The sequence below is a fragment of the Aethalodelphis obliquidens genome, unplaced genomic scaffold (genome assembly GCF_003676395.1).
Source record: "Aethalodelphis obliquidens isolate GAN/ISIS:26980383/991018 unplaced genomic scaffold, ASM367639v1 scaffold45, whole genome shotgun sequence".
In the NCBI taxonomy this organism is placed as follows: domain Eukaryota; kingdom Metazoa; phylum Chordata; class Mammalia; order Artiodactyla; family Delphinidae; genus Aethalodelphis; species Aethalodelphis obliquidens.
Genome location: NW_020837989.1, coordinates 14,969,370 through 14,985,783, shown reverse-complemented (window position 1 = coordinate 14,985,783; position 16,414 = coordinate 14,969,370). Strand labels below are relative to the sequence as shown.

Sequence of the window (16,414 nt, the reverse complement as noted above, 5' to 3'; positions counted from 1 at the left end):
TTTTTTTTTTACATCTTTATTGGAGTATAATTGCTTTACAGTGGTGTCTTAGTTTCTGCTTTATAACAAAGTGAATCAATTATACATATACGTATGTTCCCATATCTCTTCCCTCTTGCGTCTCCCTCCCTCCCAACCTCCCTATCCCACCCCTCTAGGTGGTCACAAAGCACGGACTGATCTCCCTGTGCTATGCGGCTGCTTCCCACTAGCTATCTATTTTACGTTTGGTAGTGTATATATGTCCATGCCACTCTCTCGCTTTGTCACAGCTTTCCCTTCCCTCTCCCCATATCCTCAAGTCCATTCTCTAGTAGGTCTGTGTCTTTATTCCTGTCTTACCCCTAGGTTCTTCATGACATTTTTTTTTCTTAAATTCCATATATATGTGTTAGCATACGGTATTTGTCTTTCTCTTTCTGGCTTACTTCACTCTGTATGACAGACTCTAGGTCCATCCACCTCATTACAAATAGCTCAATTTCGTTTCTTTTTATGGCTGACTAATATTCCATTATATATGTGCCACATCTTCTTTATCCATTCATCCAATGATGGAGACTTAGGTTGCTTCCATCTCCTGGCTATTGAAAATAGAGCTGCAATGAACATTTTGGTACATGACTCTTTTTGAATTATGGTTTTCTCAGGGTATGTGCCCAGTAGTGGGATTGCTGGGTCATATGGTAGTTCTATTTGTAGTTTTCTAAGGAACCTCCATACTGTTCTCCATAGTGGCTGTACCAATTCACATTCCCACCAGCAGTGCAAGAGGGTTCCCTTTTCTCCACATCCTCTCCAGCATTTATTGTTTGTAGATTTTTTGATGATGGCCATTCTGACCGGTGTGAGATGATATCTCATTCTAGTTTTGATTTGCATTTCTCTAATGATGAATGATGTTGAGCATTCTTTCATGTGTTTGTTGGCAGTCTGTATATCTTCTTTGGAAAAATGTCTATTTAGGTCTTCTGGCCATTTTTGGATTGGGTTGTTTCTTTTTTTGTTATTGAGCTGCATGAGCTGCTTATAAATTTTGGAGATTAATCCTTTGTCAGTTGCTTCATTTGCAAATACTTTCTCCCATTCTGAGGGTTGTCTTTTGGTCTTGTTTATGGTTTCCTTTGCTGGGCAAAAGCTTTGAAGTTTCATTAGGTCCCATGTGTTTATTTTTGTTTTTATTTCCATTTCTCTAGGAGGTGGGTCAAAAAGGATCTTGCTGTGATTTACGTCATAGAGTGTTCTTCCTATGTTTTCCTCTAAGAGTTTGATAGTGTCTGGCCTTACATTTAGGTCTTTAATCCATTTTGAGCTTATTTTTGTGTATGGTGTTAGGGAGTGATCTAATCTCATACTTTTACATGTACCTGTCCAGTTTTCCCAGCACCACTTATTGAAGAGGCTATCCTTTCTCCACTGTACATTCCTGCCTCCTTTATCACAGATAAGGTGACCATATGTGCGTGGGTTTATCTCTGGGACTTCTTTCCTGTTCCATTGACCTATATTTCTGTTTTTGTGCCAGTACCATGCTGTCTTGATTACTGTAACTTTGTAGTATAGTCTGAGGTCAAGGAGCCTGATTCCTCCAGCTCCATTTTTCGTTCTAAAGATTGCTTTGGCTATTTGGGGTCTTTTGTGTTTCCATACAAATTGTGAAATGTTTTGTTCTAGTTCTGTGAAAAATGTCAGTGGTTATTTCATAGGGATTGCACTGAATCTGTAGATTGCTTTGGGTAGTAGAGTCATTTTCACAATGTTGATTCTTCCAATCCAAGAACATGGTATATCTCTCCATCTATTTGTATCATCTTTAATATCTTTCATCAGTGTCTTATAATTTTCTGCATACAGGTTTTTTGTCTCCTTAGGTAGGTTTATTCCTAGATACTTTATTCTTCTTTTTGCAAAGGTAAATGGGAGTGTTTTCTTGATTTCACTTTCAGATTTTTCATCATTAGTGTATAGGAATGCCAGAGATTTCTGTGCATTAATTTTGTATCCTGCTACTTTACCAAATTCATTGATTAGCTCTAGTAGTTTTCTGGTAACATCTTTAAGATTCTCCATGTATAGTATCATGTCATCTGCAAACCGTGACAGCTTTACTTCTTCTTTTCCGATTTGGATTCCTTTTATTTCCTTTTCTTCTCTGATTGCTGTAGCTAAAACTTCCAAAACTATGTTGAACAAGAGTGGTGGGAGTGGGCAACCTTGTCTTGTTCCTGATCTTAGTGGAAATGGTTTCAGTGTTTCACCATTGTGGACGATGTTGGCTGTGGGTTTGTCATATATGGCCTTTATTATGTTGAGGAAAGGTCCCTCTGTGCCTACTTTCTGCAGGGTTTTTATCATAAATGGATGTTGAATTTTGTCAAAAGCTTTCTCTGCATCTGTTGAGTTGATCATATGGTTTTTCTCCTTCAATTTGTTAATATGATGTATCACGTTGATTGATTTGCGTATATTGAAGAATCCTTGCATTCCTGGAATAAACCCCACTTGATCGTGGTGTATGATCCTTTTAATGTGCTGTTGGATTCTGTTTGCTAGTATTGTGTTGAGGATTTTTGCATCTATGTTCATCAGTGATATTGGCCTGTAGTTTTCTTTTTTTGTGACATCTTTGTCTGATTTTGGTATCAGGGTGATGGTGGCCTCGTAGAATGAGTTTGGAAGTGTTCCTCCCTCCGCTATATTTTGGAAGAATTTGAGAAGGATGGGTGTTAGCTCTTCTCTAAATGTTTGACAGAATTCGCCTGTGAAGCCACCTGGTCCTGGGCTTTTGTTTGTTGGAAGATTTTTAATCACAGTTTCAATTTCAGTGCTTGTGATTGGTCTGTTCATATTTTCTATTTCTTCCTGATTCAGTCTTGGCAGGTTGTGCATTTCTAAGAATTTGTCCATTTCTTCCAGGTTGTCCATTTTATTGGCATAGGGTGGCTTATAGTAATCTCTCATGATCTTTTGTATTTCTGCATTGTCAGTTTTTACTTCTCCCTTTTCATTTCTAATTCTATTGATTTGAGTCTTCTCCCTTTTTTTCTTGATGAATCTGGCTAATGGTTTATCAATTTTGTTTATCTTCTCAAAGAACCAGCTTTTAGTTTTATTGATCTTTGCTATCGTTTCCTTCATTTCTTTTTCATTTATTTCTGATCTGATCTTTATGATTTCTTTCCTTCTGGTAACCTTCGGGTTTTTTTGTTCTTCTTTCTCTAATTGCTTTAGGTGCAAGGTTAGGTTGTTTATTCGAGATGTTTCCTGTTTCTTAAGGTAGGATTGTATTGCTATAAACTTCCCTTTTAGAACTGCTTTGCTGCATCCCATAGGTTTTGGGTCGTTGTGTCTCCATTGTCATTTGTTTCTAGGTATTTTTTAATTTCCTCTGTGATTTCTTCAGTGATCACTTCGTTATTAAGTAGTGTATTGTTTAGCCTCCATGTGTTTGTATTTTTTACAGATCTTTTCCTGTAATTGATATCTAGTCTCATAGCATTATGGTCAGAAAAGATACTTGATACAATTTCAATTTTCTTAAATTTACCAAGGCTTGATTTGTGACCCAAGATATGATCTATCCTGGAGAACGTTCCATGAGCATTTGAGAAAAATGTGTATTCTGTTGTTTTTGGATGGAATGTCCTATAAATATCAATTAAGTCCATCTTGTTTAATGTATCATTTAAAGCTTGTTTTTCCTTATTTATTTTCATTTTGGATGATCTGTCCATTGGTTAAAGTGAGGTGTTAAAGTCCCCTACTATGAATGTGTTACAGTCGATTTCCCCTTTTATGGCTGTTAGTATTTGCTTTATGTATTGAGGTGCTCCTATGTTGGGTACATAAATATTTACAATTATTATGTCTTCTTCTTGGATCGATCCCTTGATCATTATGTAGTGTCCTTCTTTGTTTCTTGTAATAGTCTTTATTTTAAAGTCTATTTTGTCTGATATGAGAATTGCTACTCCAGCTTTCTTTTAATTTCCATTTGTATAGAATAACTTTTGCCATCCTCTTACTTTCAGTCTGTATGTGTCTCTAGGTCTGAAGTGGGTTTCTTGTAGACAGCATATATATGGGTCTTGGTTTTGTATCCATTCAGCTAATCTGTGTCTTTTGCTGGGAGCATTTAATCCATTTACATTTAAGGTAATTATCGATATGCATGTTCCTACTCCCATTTTCTTAATTGTTTTGGGTTCGTTATTGTAGGTCTTTTCCTTCTCTTGTGTTTCTTGCCTAGAGAAGTTTCTTTAACATTTGTTGTAAAGCTGGTTTGGTGGTGCTGAACTCTCTCAGCTTTTCCTTGTCTGTAAAGATTTTAATTTCTCCATCAAATCTGAATGAGATCCTTGCTGGGTAGAGTAATCTTGGTTGCAGGTTTTTTTCCTTCATCACTTTAAATATGTCCTGCCACTCCCTTCTGGCTTGCAGAGTTTCTGCTGAAAGATCAGCTGTTAACCTTATGGGGATTCCCTTGTGTGTTTTTTGTTGTTTTTCCCTTGCTGCTTTTAATATGTTTTCTTTGTATTTAATTTTTGACAGTGTGATTAATATGTGTCTTGGCATATTTCTCCTTGGATTTATCCTGTATGGGACTCTCTGTGCTTCCTGGACTTGATTAACTATTTCCTTGCCCATATTAGGGAAGTTTTCAACTATAATCTCTTCAAATATTTTCTCAGTCCCTTTCTTTTTCTCTTCTTCTTCTGGAACCCCTGTAATTTGAATGTTGGTGCATTTAATGTTGTCCCAGAGGTCTCTGAGGCTGTCCTCAGTTCTTTTCATTCTTTTTTCTTTATTCTGCTCTGCAGTAGTTATTTCCACTGTTTTATCTTCCAGGTCACTTATCCATTCTTCTGCTTTAGTTATTCTTCTATTGATCCCATGTAGAGTTTTTTAAATTTCATTTATTGTGTTGTTCATCATTGCTTGTTTCATCTTTAATTCTTCTAGGTCCTTGTTAAATGTTTCTTGCATTTTGTCTATTCTATTTCTAAGATTTTGGATCATCCTTACTATCATTATTCTGAATTCTTTTTCAGGTAGACTGACTATTTCCTCTTCGTTTGTTAGGTCTGGTGGGTTTTTATCTTGCTCCTTCATCTGCTGTGTGTTTTTCTATCTTCTCATTTTGCTTAACTTACTGTGTTTGGGGTCTCCTTTTTGCAGGCTGCAGGTTCTTAGTTCCTGTTGTTTTTGGTGTCTGCCCCCAGTGGCTAAGGTTGGTTCAGTGGGCTGTGTAGGCTTCCTGGTGGAGGGTACTAGTGCCTGTGTTCTGGGATGAGGCTGGATCTTGTCTTTCTGGTGGGCAGGTCCACGTCTGGTGGTGTGATTTGGGGTGTCTGTTCCCTTATTATGATTTTAGGCAGCCTCTCTGCTAATGGGTGGGGTTGTGTTCCTGTCTTGCTAGTTTGGCATAGGGTGTCCAGCACTGTTGCTTGCTGGTCGTTGAGTGAAGCTGGTGCCGGTGTTGAGATGGAGATCTGTGGGAGATTTTCGCTGTTTGATATTATGTGCAGCTGGGTGGTCTCTTGTGGACCAGTGTCCTGAAGTTGGCTCTCCCACCGCAGAGGCACAGCACTGACTCCTGGCTGCAGCACCAAGAGCCTTTTATCCACATGGCGCAGAATAAAAGGGACAAAAAGTAGAAAGAAAGAAAGGAAGGGAGGAAGGAAGAAAGAAAAAAGGAAAGAAGGAAGGAAGGAAGCAAGGAAGGAAAGAAAGAAGGGAGGGAGGGAGGAAGGGAGGATGGAAAGAAAGAAAGAATATAAAATAAAGTAAAGTAAGATAAAATAACATTATTAAAATAAAATATAATTAAGAAAAAAAAATTTTAAGAAAAAAAGAAAAACCAAAAAACGGACAGAACCCTAGGACAAATGGTGAAAACAAAGCTATACAGACAAAATCTCTCACCGAAGCATACACATACACACTCACAAAAAGAGGAAAAGGGGAAAAAATCATAAATCTTGCTCTCAAAGTCTACCTCCTCAATGTGGGATGATTCGTTGTCTATTCAGGTATTACACAGATGCAGGGTACATCAAGTTGATTGTGGAGCTTTAATCCGCTGCTTCTGAGGCTGCTGGGAGAGATTTCCCTTTCTCTTCTTTGTTCGCACAGGTCCGGGGGCTCAGCTTTGGATTTGGCCCCGCCTCTGCGTGTAGGTCGCTGGAGGGCGTCTGTTCTTCACTCAGACAGGACGGGGTTAAAGGAGCAGCTGCTTCGGGGGCTCTGGCTCACTAAGGCGGGTGGGAGGGAGGGGCACGGAGTGCGAGCCGGGCCTGCGTCGGCAGAGGCCGTCGTTATGTTGCACCAGCCTGAGGCGCGCCGTGCGTTCTCCCGGGGAAGTTGTGCCTGGATCCCGGGACCCTGGCAGTGGCGGGCTGCACAGGCTCCTCAGAAGTGGGGTGTGGAGAGTGACCTGTGCTCGCACACAGGCTTCTTGGTGGCGGCAGCAGCAGCCTTAGCGTCTCATGTCCATCACTGGGGTCTGCGTTTTTAGCCGCGGCACGCACCCCGTCTCTGGAGCTCCTTTAAGCAGCGCTCTTAGTACTCTCTCCTCAAGCAGCAGGAAACAAAGAGGGAAGAGAACGTCTCTTGCGTCTTCGGCAGGTCCAGACTTTTCCCTGGACTCCCTCCCGGCTAGCCGTGGTGCACTAACCCCCTGCAGGCTGTGTTTACGCCGCCAACCCCAGTCCTCTCCCTGCGCTCCGACCGAAGCCCGAGCCTCCTCGCCCAGCCCCCGCCCGCCCCGGCGGGTGAGCAGACAAGCCTCTCAGGTTGGTGAGTGCCGCTCGGCACTGATCCTCTGTGCGGGAATCTCTCCGCTTTGCCTTGCTCACCCTTGTTGCTGCACTCTCTTCCGCGGCTCTGAAGCTTTCCCCCTCCGCCACCCGTAGTCTCCGCCTGCGAAGGGGCTTCCTAGTGTGTGGAAACCTTTCCTCCTTTACAGCTCCCTCCCACTGGTGCAGGTCCCATCCCTATCCTTTTGTCTCTATTTATTCTTTTTTCTTTTGTCCTACCCAGGTACATGGGGACTTTCTTGCCTTTTCGGAGGTCTGAGGTCTTCTGCCAGTGTTCAGTAGGTGTTCTGTAGGAGTTATTGCACGTGTAGATGTATTTCTGGTGTATCTGTGGGGAGGAAGGTGATCTCCCTGTCTTACTCTTCTGCCATCTTCCCCTCGTCCCTCACATTGTTCTTCATTTCTCCAGTGTTGGTCTGTTGATCTCTAGAGAATGAGCTGAACTGGGGCAAGAGCGGAGTCAGGGAGACCAATTGGGAGGCTATTGCAGTAGTTCAGGCAGAAGATGCTGGAGGCCTGAACTGGGATGTTGGTGGTGGAGGTGGTGAGAAGTAGTCACATTGGGATCTATTTTGAAGATAGAGCCGATAGGATTGACTTAAGGGCTGGACGTGACATGTGAGAGGAGTCAAGGATGATTTCTGGGGCTTTGGCCTTCTACAGGAAAGAAAGGGGGGTCTAGTTTTGTTGTATGGGTGTGGTGGGGCAGGCAGAGATCAGGGATGAACGTATCCAAGTTTCTGTTGAGAGCTGTGAGCATTCAGATGCTTTTTCTTACATATATATCAATGCTGAACTGATGACATCTCTTAGGACATCTGTAGAGGTAGAGGACAGGTCCCAGGACAGAGTCCCAGGCACTGTAGCATTTAGAAGTAGGGAGAGAAAGATCTAGCAACAAAAACTGGAAGGAGCAGCCTGCGATCAGAACAGAAGCTCCTGGATGTGTCCTAGTTAGTACTCACACCTTATAGAATGAACCAAAATCGAACTCACAAAGACTAAGCCTGTCTTTTGGGGAGTCGGTTACTTGGTTTATTTAAGATAATAACCGTGTAATTGGTTTACCACTGATGTATTTGGAAATGGCGTGTCGTTCAAGAGTGAAGCCCTGGAGTCCGACAGACCTGAGTTCAAATTCCACTTACACCACTTACAGCTGGGGGCCTCCTACAATTTTCTGACATCTGGGCCTCTGTGTCCTCATTTATAAAATGGGGGGAACAGTAGGACCTACCTCAGAGTCCTGTTGTAAAGATTGAGTTGATGCATGGAAAGTGCATCATGAAAGTTGATGCTTGCAAAGTGCCTGTCTGTCATGGAGTCAGTGCTCAAAAATGGCAACTTTTACCTCAGTAACTGTTGTCAGGGTCTTTTGCTGGGAATGTTTTAATACTTTATGGAACACTGTATTTTCTACTTTGCATTTTTGGGTCTTCATTTGCTATTTATAATGGCTGTTTGGTATCTGTTGCTGGTTCTCAGCTTGTGTTAATGCCCCAGTTGCTTCAGCCTTGACACTTGCCCTGACCCCCGGGAGACAATAATGACATCACCCTGGAAGGGTTTGGAGAAATTCCTTCAGGGTGACTGAGCTGAGTGTTCTCTCTGGACTGTCATAGGAATATGGAGCTGTGTTGACTCTTTCCATCTAGGGAGAAAAGCTCCTGTCACTATTTGTTCCTGCTTAAAAGTCAAGAGGGATCAGAATTCATGCTTAAGATACTTATGAACATAAAAAGTTGAATAGTAAAATTGCTTTGCATTTGTTGAACATCTGCCATGTGTCAGATGCTTTTACTATTCAGTATCTGCTATCATTGCAAAAATCCCAAAAAGCAGATACTGGGATTTTTACTTTACAGAAGAGAACATTGAAATTCAAAGAGTCACACATCTTGCCCGAAGCTACACTGTTACCAAGTTTCAAAGTCAGGATTTGTATCCATGATCCTATCTGAGTTCCAAGCCTGTTTTATTCCTCACTACCTTCCACCTCTACATAAGCGTTAATTACAGATCTGAAGCCAAGATGATGGGAATTGGTATATAGCTCATTTTAAGCAGACCTTTCCTTCTAATGTATTTTATTTCCTTCTGAATTGCATAAAACAAGATTATTCCTTTTCAAACCAAAGAAGTCTTAGGTGATTTAGTTTTTCCCGTGGTGGCTATTTAAATGATCTTTTTCTACAGAACTTCACGAGTTTTGATGGGTGTGAAAAATGGAGGGAAAAGGTTGATGTTGCTTATCTTTATTTGGGTATTCGTGGCTAAACATTTTATTGCATTCCTTAAGATCAAAGGTCATCACTGTTGAGCATATATTTTTCTGGACCACACCAATAGGTTATAGTCATGAAGAATCTCAGCAGAGTATATTTACCAGTTGAGGGCAGTCCTTAATGCACCTTGAGTTTGTTTTCTTTTTCCCCTAGTCCCAGGCTGCATTGTTTCCTAGATGTGGTCTAGTTTACATTATTAATGATCTAAGCCATGGGCAATACTCACCTTCCTGAGGAAGCTGGTCTACCATTTAGAAATACATCTAAAATTCTGGCTTCATTTTCACCCCAAGTGTACACTGTAATAGCTGGTCCAATGGTCAGTTTTACTGTAGCCAAATTTACCTTTGTCTCCCTTTCTCCCCTTCGTTCCACTTGGATGTTTCTTCTGGGTTGGGAGATCAAGTCTTATTTGCCTGACTATCCTCAGCATCTAGTCTGTTGACCACATTGTAGGTGCTCAGTAAAAATTTTTTGAATTGAGAAGAATCTCACCTTTATGTCCTCTTCTTAACTTCTTACTTTGTTACTTCTTAACTCAGATTCAGTATGTCTTTATCCCATCTTGTATCTTGGGGCTTATCTCTCTCATAAGAAGTCCTTGAGATACTTCATTTGCAGAGGACCAATTTTAAGTCATTACACATGATAAAAATTATAGCATGATTTTAGAGCAAATAAAGTTCTCCAAGATAAGACACTGTAGCTCTGTCCACGTTCAATTTATTGAAGGTATCTCGGCAGGATCCATCCATCCATGTTGTTGACATTTGTATCATGCCACCAGCCCAGTCCATCCAGATGCATTCAAAGTATAGTGAAAACTATAATTCAGGGGGAATTTAACAGTCTGAAGAAGATCTTACTTTTAATGATATGAGTGTAGGGGATTGATTAATTTCCAAGGGGATTTGGGATTACAGCCATGGTCACAGTATTCCTGTTGCTTAATCCCATGTTAAAAAATTTAAAAAGAAGTTTCTTTATCATAAGCTATTAAAATAGAAAAAGAAAAGAAAATGAAATTGGAGCAGATTGGGCTGTCTGTGCCCCGACGTGGGCGCTGGATTCTCAGCTCCCTGCGCTGATTGATTTGTGATGCCTCATACAAGTGAATTTGGATTGCAGGGAAAAGCTTCTCACTCCTTTTTGCTCCCTTGAGCGAAATGCATGGAGTGCTCCAGGGAAATCTGGCAGGAGAGCAGGGGAAGGAATACGGCCTGAGTTTCCACAGGTTTGGAGGGAGACATGTCTGTAAGGAAAAGGGAACCCTGCCCTTTTCACTGCCCTACTTAAAGCCACAGTCTGCACTCTCCAGCGTGGCATATGAAGGCAGGCTTCATCTGGAAACCGTTTCCCCTTTACCTTCACTCCTGTCCACTCCATGCCGAAGGACTGACGCTCTGGGAACCATCAGCCGCTTGCAGTGCCCGCAGACTTGTGCACCTCTCTACCTTTGCTTATGCCCTTATCTCCATCAAACACTTTCTGCGCAGGTAAAATGTGCTGTCCCCCACCTCAACCCTGTGCATTGTGCATGCTGAGGTCACAGCCTCTGAAACACTTAATTCACCAATTTTTCTTCTTGTCTGTTATAGGACAAGCTCCTTGATGACAGACCCAGTGTCTGCCTCATCATTGGTCCCACTCTGCCCGGCCTGCTGTAGGTGCTTCACAGAGCATCCTCTGGTGGGAGGGAGTGGGGGATTCCTTCACCAGCTAGTCCCATATACACACGTAATGACAAACTGCGGCAGAGTTCACTCCCTTAGTGACAGGGAGTTGGGTGGCTTTGGGGTTGAGCTAAGAGCCAAAGGATTAGTAGAATTTAGTTGGGTAAAGAAAAAGGACACGAGGGAAGAGGCTCCCAGATAATGGCATGTGAGCAGTGTAGTTGGAGCACAGAGGGGAAGAGCCAAGGTGGAGATTAGCTTAGGAGAAGTAGGCAGAGGCAATAAGTGTGTATAACGAATAATTTCTAAGTGAAGTCATTAGTTTTGAGCTTTGTAACTAGACAGGCAGCACTGAAAGCCAGATCCTGTTCAGGCAGTCCTAGACTTTGAGGTAGGTGATGGCATATGCAGAGCGCTCCAAAGCATTTGTTCAGCTAAACCAAGTGTTGATCCCTTCCAGCTGGATTTGAGTGAGCGCCATAAGTGAGCTGAGGAGCCCCAGCCCTGAGTGGCTGGTGAGGACAAGGAAGGAAGCAGACCTTTTAACCAAAAGAACGCCCTGAAATTCAAGTCCGGTGGAAATTGTCTTGGTTGTTGAGACTGTCTCTTAACTTTTTTTTTATTATAGTGTTTGTAATATTTAAATAATTTTGGCTGCATTGATCCCTTTTACGCAAGGGAACTTTCAGCCTCTTAGGGCTGATAGATTGTTCATCAGTGATTTGCACAAAGAAGCAAGAGAAAACTCTTGTTTTCATCCCAGTCTTTGATTGTCAGAGCTGGCTGTTTGGGGTTCCAGACAGTGGCTGCTAATGCAGCTTCCACTGACCGTATGTCAGGAAGTTGATCTTTGTCGAAGAATCCTTTTCTCTCCAGAGTATCTGGAAAAAGAATTGTAAAGCTGGAGATAGCCATTCAATGAACTAGAAAACTTCCAGCCCCCTCTGGCATTGCTAAAATGACACAGACCCGTTGTCTGTCGTTTATTTAGAATTCCAACTATGGAGGAAATGAACCTGGGCCTCCATCTTTCTTTTTTATCGTACAGACAATACTTTTGCCAATACACCTAAATCCCCAAAGTGATGAGAAAGTAAGAAATTACCTCAAAGAGCCGTAAATTCTAACCTTGGGTTCTTTTCACCTTGGACTTTGCTTTAGGGTTTATTAGATGGAGATGGAGCCAGTCTTCCTTGTTTAAATCAAGATATTTCCTGCCCTTCCTAGCTCTTCAGGCTGCTGCTGAGATGCTTCCAGTATAAATTCTCTTCTGCAGCCTGACCACATCGTGATTCTTCCCTCTCCCAGGGGCATCTTCATACCCAGGGATTGACTTTGTTTTAGTCGATACAGAGGGTACTGCTGGGCATAACTGGTTTCTTCCACGGTCAGACATCCATGAACACCTGGAGCTACAAAGCTGTGGATCCCGTTCTCTCTCTCTTTCTCTGTCGGTCTCTGTCTCTGTCTGTCTCTCTCTCTCTCAAATATTTATTGATCTCGTCTCTTTGGTGCAGCTCCTGCAGAGGAGTCTCTGGAGTTTGGCAGGCTCGCTGGGTCGTGTTCCGTTCAGTTTCCCAAGCACTAGATACAGTGTTCACCACGGTCAGTGGCATTGTGACCCAAATTTATTATCAGGGGCTCAAATACACCGAGCCTAAAGATTTATGCAGAATCCAGAGTACAGTCACTCCCTCTTGAGAGTTCAGACCTTCCTGGTAATGAGGGCCCTCTGAGGCATCAGGAAGTTAATAAGATCTCTTACACACATTCAAATTAAGGCTTTGCAAAACCACCCTGTTGTTTCACTGTGGGGAACCAGAGCTGTTGCCACTTGTGCTATAAGAACTTGGTTCTTTCATTGGAATTAAAGGAATTTGCCCTTCAGCAGCTGTCAAAGGATGAGTATCTAACTGTTGGGTTTGTTGTTTGGAAAGCAGTGTAGTGCCAGGAAGGCCTGCCTGATAGAGTTCAGGAGACTACAGTCCCTTCTAACCCCTGTTTACTCATGCCCAGATTTAGTGTTTGCCAGCCCCTGAGAGCCCCTGTACCGTCCCCCCAGGCTCTTCCTGTTCTGGCTACTATAGCTTTCTTCAGACATGCCCTCCTCTCTCTCTCTGACCATAGGGCCTGGGTCTGTTACCTCTACCAGAATACTCCTTCATCGAATGAACGAACCCCTATCCATTCTTTAGAACAGTGAGTGCTTCTTAGAGGGGAATCACCTGAGAAGCTTGTTAAATAAAATGCAGATTCTCCTTCAGTAGCTCTTGGAAGGGTCTGGGATCTGGCTTTTCTGACAAGCTCCTGGGTGAAGCTGGTGCAACTGGTCCTCTGGGACTCCTTCTTCCTTCTGCAGTTTAGTCAAGTCTTCTATTTTACATGCCTCTGACGTTGTAAGCCTTTCCTTCATAGAGAACTCTTGACTACTGTATCGTTTCTCTAAATGCATGCCATTGTCTGATGAATGTTTTTCTACTAAAGTATGAGCCCTACAAGAGTGCAGAGTGCAGGGACCACCTGTGGTTTTTGCTCACCCCTTTGTTCCCAGCACCTATCACAATATGGCGTACAGGGTGCATTGTGTCCTTAGGATGCGCAGATAAATAGTTGACTGTGTGCTGGCTTTTGACAGAATGGTTAAATTTATTGGTCTGAGATGCATGAGATTATAAAACCCAGGAGTTTGAGCCAAGTTGTAAAAACTCAGTCATGGTCTTCATTATTTTCAAGGAAAAGACCTCCTTGAATATTTAAATTTCATGTCAAGCAGAAAGAGCCTAAGGTGATTTCAGACTGAGGTGGATAGTAAATGGTCCTTAGTATTCATTCTGTGAAAGGGGTTGTGCCAGACCAGCTGGACTCTTGTGGTTCCAAAGTACTATATTCTTTATTTTTTTAACATTCTTTTTTATTGAGGTAAAATTCATATAATATAAATATAACCATTTTAAAACATAGAATTCAGTGGCATTTAGTACATTGACCGTGCTATATAACCATCAACTTTATTTCCAAAGCATTTTCATCACCCCCGAAGGAATACCCCACCCAAGGTATTATCTTCTTAGCTCAACATTTCTAAAATTTTGTGGTCTCAGCACCCCTTTACACTCGTAAAAATTACTAAGGGCTCCAGCAGCCTTAGTTTTATATGGATTAAATCTATCTGTATTTACAGTATTTGAAATTAAAACTGAAAAAAAAAATTAAAGATTTATTTATAAATTCATTAAATGACATCTTACATTTTTGTAAATCTCGTTAACGTCTGACTTAGTAGAAGTTAACTAGATGATAATATCTTCTTTATCCAACCTATTGCTGTACATTTTGTCGTTAAAGGATTTGGGAAAAAAAATCCCACCACACACACATATACGTACTTTGAAAAGGAAGACATATTTTTAAAAACCTTTTCGGGTGATACTGGATATTGTTTTTTGTTACTACACCAAAACTCAGCAAGTGGTAATTAAAGGTTTGTTGAAGTGTGGAAAATGAAATCATGTCAGTGAGCTTTTTACTCACAATTGCACTAAAACCTAGTGGCCTGCCTTGGCGCTTTGAATAGTTCTTTTACCCATGCATTTTTTTTTAAAAAACATCTTTATTGGAGTACAATTACCCCACAATGGTGTGCCAGCCTCCGCCCCACAACAAAGTGAATGCGCCACACATACACATATGTTCCGATATCTCCCCCCACCCATCTCTGCGTCTACCTTCCTCCCACCCTCCCCATCCCACCCCCCTAGGCAGTCACAAAGCACCAAGCTGATCTCCCTGTGCTATGCGTCTGCTTCCCACTAGCTATCTATTTTACATTTGGTAGTGTATATATGTCCATGCCACTCTCTCATTTTGTCACAGCTTACCCTTCCCCCTATCCATATCCTCAAGTCCATTCTCTAGTAGGTCATTCCTGTCTTACCCCTAGGTTCTTCATGACATTTTCTTTTTCTTAGATTCCATATATATGTGTTAGCATATGGTATTGTCTGTCTCTTTCTGACTTACTTCACTCTGACAGACTCTAAGTCCATCCACCTCACCACAAATAACTCAATTTCGTTTCTTTTTATGGCTGAGTAATATTCCATTGTATATATGTGCCACATCTTCCTTATCCATTCATCCGATGATGGGCAGTTAGGTTGTTTCCATCTCTGGGCTATTGTAAATAGAGCTGCAATGAACATTTTGGTACATGACTCTTTTTGAATTTTGGTTTTCTCAGGGTATATGCCCAGTAGTGGGATTGCTGGGTCATATGGTAGTTCTTTTTGTAGTTTTTTAAGGAACCTCCATACTGTTCTCCATAGTGGCTGTACCAATTCACATTCCCACCAGCAGTGCAAGAGTGTTCCCTTTTCTCCACACCCTCTCCGGCATTTATTGTTTCTAGATTTTTTGATGATGGCCATTCTGACCGGTATGAGATGGTATCTCATTGTATTTTTGATTTGCATTTCTCTGATGATGAATGATGTTGAGCATTCTTGCATGTGTGTGTTGGCAATCTGTATATCTTCTTTGGAGAAATGTCTATTTAGGTCTTCTGGCCATTTTTGGATTGGGTTGTTTCTTTTTTTGTTATTGAGCTGCATGAGCTGCTTGTAAATTTTGGAGATTAATCCTTTGTCATTTGCTTCATTTGGAAATATTTTCGCCCAATCTGAGGGTTGTCTTTTGGTCTTGTTTATGGTTTCCTCCGCTGCACAAAAGCTTTTAAGTTTCATTAGGTCCCATTTGTTTATATTTCTTTTTATTTCCATTTCTCTAGGAGGTGGGTCAAAAAGGATCTTGCTGTGATTTATGTCATAGAGTGTTCTTCCTATGTTTTCCTCTAAGAATTTGATAGTGTCTGGCCTTACATTTAGGTCTTTAATCCATTTTGAGCTTATTTTTGTGTATGGTGTTAGGGAGTGATCTAATCTCATACTTTTACATGTACCTGTCCAGTTTCCCCAGCACCACTTATTGAAGAGGCTATCCTTTCTCCACTGTACATTCCTGCCTCCTTTATCAAAGAAAATGTGACCATATGTGCATGGGTTTATCTCCGGGCTTTCTATCTTGTTCCATTGATCTATATTTCTGTTTTTGTGCCAGTACAATACTGTCTTGATTACTGTAGCTTTGTAGTATAGTCAGAAGTCAGGGAGCCTGATTCTCCAGCTCCATTTTTCGTTCTAAAGATTGCTTTGGCTATTCGGGACCTTTTGTTTTTCCATACAAATTGTGAAATGTTTTGTTCTAGTTCTGTGAAAAATGCCAGTGGTAGTTTGATAGGGATTGCATTGAATCTGTAGATTGCTTTGGGTAGTAGAGTCATTTTCATAATGTTGATTCTTCCAATCCAAGAACATGGTATATCTCTCCATCTATTTGTATCATCCTTAATTTCTTTCATCAGTGTCTTATAATTTTCTGCATACCAGTCTTTGTCTCCTTAGGTAGGTTTATTCCTAGATATTTTATTCTTTTTGTTGCAACGGTAAATGGGAGTGTTTTCTTGATTTCACTTTCAGATTTTTCGTCATTAGTGTATAGGAATGCCAGAGATTTCTGTGCATTAATTTTGTATCCTGCTACTTTACCAAATTCATTGATTAGCTCTAGTAGTTTTCTGGTA

General features: G+C 41.3%; 1 protein-coding gene and 1 long non-coding RNA gene across 6 annotated transcripts in view; both read left to right on the top strand.

Annotated features, from left to right (window-relative positions):
- Positions 1-14,511, top strand: part of LOC113606909 (uncharacterized) — a 23,874-nt gene extending 9,363 nt beyond the window's left edge. Inside the window, exon 3 of the long non-coding RNA XR_003427758.1 lies at positions 10,886-14,511. This is a non-coding gene — a long non-coding RNA (uncharacterized LOC113606909). The remainder of the gene's footprint in view (positions 1-10,885) is intronic.
- The window catches only part of ARHGAP26 (Rho GTPase activating protein 26), a 483,828-nt gene that overhangs the window by 328,491 nt on the left and 138,923 nt on the right, over positions 1-16,414 (top strand). The window lies entirely within an intron of this gene.